General features: G+C 47.6%; 1 protein-coding gene across 3 annotated transcripts in view; it reads right to left on the minus strand.

Moving 5' to 3' along the window:
- LOC123518325 (max-interacting protein 1-like) overlaps positions 1–2500 on the minus strand; it is a 232846-nt gene that overhangs the window by 12803 nt on the left and 217543 nt on the right. The gene's annotated exons all lie outside the window — the stretch shown is intronic.

The following is a 2500-nucleotide window of genomic DNA, read 5'->3' on the forward strand; positions in this document are numbered from 1 at the left end:
GGGAAGGGGGAGGAGGTAAGGGGATATGCATAAAGTAGGTGGATGGGAAAGTAGGAAAGGGGAAGGAAACAGGAGAAAGTATGAAAATTGAGAAAAACAAAGGAAAGAATTAGAGACATGAACAAAAGTAGATGAAATAGGGAAAAGTAATGGAGAACATGGATGGGATGAAAAAAATGGACAGTGAAAAGAAAGGGTATATGTGAAACGAAGAAAAGAACGGGGAGATAAGGCAACATTGGGAAGAGAGAGTGGGGGGCGAAATATCATTAATACTGATAAAAGAAGGGGAAGCTAACAACCTTGTGGCGCAGGCGACTCATACACACACACACACACACACACACACACACACACACACACACACACACACACACACACACACACACACAGCCCGGTAGCTCAGTGGTTAGAGCGCTGGCTTCACAAGCCAGAGGACCGGGGTTCGATTCTCCGGCCGGGTGGAGATATTTGGGTGTGTCTCCTTTCACGTGTAGCCCCTGTTCACCTAGCAGTGAGTAGGTACGGGATGTAAATCGAGGAGTTGTGACCTTGTTGTCCCGGTGTGTGGTGTGTGCCTGGTCTCAGGCCTATCCGATGATCGGAAATAATGAGCTCTGAGCTCGTTCCGTAGGGTAACGTCTGGCTGTCTCGTCAGAGACTGCAGCAGATCAAATAGTGACACACACACACACACACACACACACACACACACACACACACACACACACACACACATGGAAGTAAGGCAATCAGAAATAACTAAGTAGGTAGAAAGCCTGTCTTTCTCTTTCTAGAAAAGTATCTCTCTCTCTCTCTCATTCACATTAAAAATTGACATGGCTTGTAGACACATTTTAGATTAATTTTCCATTCATCTTTCTTTCCTGTCTATCGCCCTTCCCTCCCCTCTTTTTTCCCTTATCTTCTCTTTTTCTCATTTTACAAAGTATCTTCGCCCCGTCCCCCGATAACCATCATCTTCGCCCAAAACACTTTCCATTTTTTTCTTTATACGAAATTTTGGAGACTATGAAAGTAATAATATGCATTAATGAAAGAATAATATTACAAACAGTTGGATATAATTACCATACAAACAATAAACAATGATATGGGACGTACCAAGTAAATAAATGTAGTCTTGCAAATAAAAAAAAAATGCCACTCTAGTCCAGTCCAGTAAAATTCACTCTATTCCAGAACAGCATTCTTTCTTAGAGCTACGTCAGATGTCTGGTGCACGCGCTGGTTTATCTCTCCCACTACCTGCTTCTGTCTTCTTGTTATAAGGCCTTCCCTTTCTCTTCCCTGTCTGTCTTCCCTATTCACCACTCCCAACCTCCAGCTCCTGCTCCTGCTTCACACCATTTCCCTTCCAGGTAGTACTCCTCCCCTTCCTTGCGTTCACTTTAGTCTCCCATCCATCGTCCAGCCTGCTCCTCATTGCCCAGCCTGCCTGCCCTACCCTGCCTTGGCTTGCCTGGTCGCCCTGTCCACCCTGTTCGCCATGTGTATCCTTCCAGTGGCCTCTACTTGGTTTACTCTCCGCGGCTGGCAACCGTGGGGCGGCAACAACTGTCAAAGTTACAAACGAGGCACGGAAAGTGGGGAGATTGAAGGGAGGGGAAGGGAGATGAAGGGAAAGGGGGAGAGGGGATGGCATCACCATAGCAACAAGAGGACGCGGCCCACCACCTAAGATACCAGACAGGTTTCCTCGGCGACCCACCTTCACCTTGCCGTCCTGCTGCCCACGTTACGATGCCGCCAACCGCCGCGTCAGGTCATCTCACTGTCTGTCCCTATCCACTTTATCCATCTTGTTACCACACCATCCCCACCACACATATACATACATATATACATACATACATCCATCCATCCATCCATCCATCTATCCATACGCGCGCGCGCGTGTGTGTGTGTGTGTGTGTGTGTGTGTGTGTGTGTGTGTGTTCGTACTTATGGTCTCTCTCTCTCTCTCTTGGTTTAACTCTACGTATTAGTTTTGTTTAAGTTCAGTACTTGCTTCAAATTTCGAATACTGCAAACTTACTATACTCACTGCCAATCCTTTAACACCTTGGGATGGAGAGAGAGAGAGAGAGAGAGAGAGAGAGAGAGAGAGAGAGAGAGAGAGAGAGAGAGAGAGAGAGAGAGAGAGAAAGGAATGGGCAAGTTTGGTGGACACCTATTAAATGGTAGGTGTCCGTGTCCAAGCTCGATGGACACTACTGGCAGAACCCCTCGTTGTGAGCCGGAAGGCCTCTAACAGGCAGGGTGTTCCCGAGGCAGCCAAGCAGCGTTAGCAAGCCGGCACCAGCCAAGGGCCTGCTGACGAGCACTATGCAAAGGATAGAGGAGTCTGAGACCAGAATAACGAGGGAGAAAATTATGAGCGAAGGTTGCCTAAAGCATTTGACTCCGAGTATTTCCATCCCCTGGGAGTGGAGGGGCCAATGCCTCTCAATACTCCATCCCAGCCTTGGCTGTGGAT

This window comes from Portunus trituberculatus, chromosome 43 (assembly GCF_017591435.1).
Source record: "Portunus trituberculatus isolate SZX2019 chromosome 43, ASM1759143v1, whole genome shotgun sequence".
Taxonomy (NCBI): Eukaryota; Metazoa; Arthropoda; class Malacostraca; order Decapoda; family Portunidae; genus Portunus; species Portunus trituberculatus.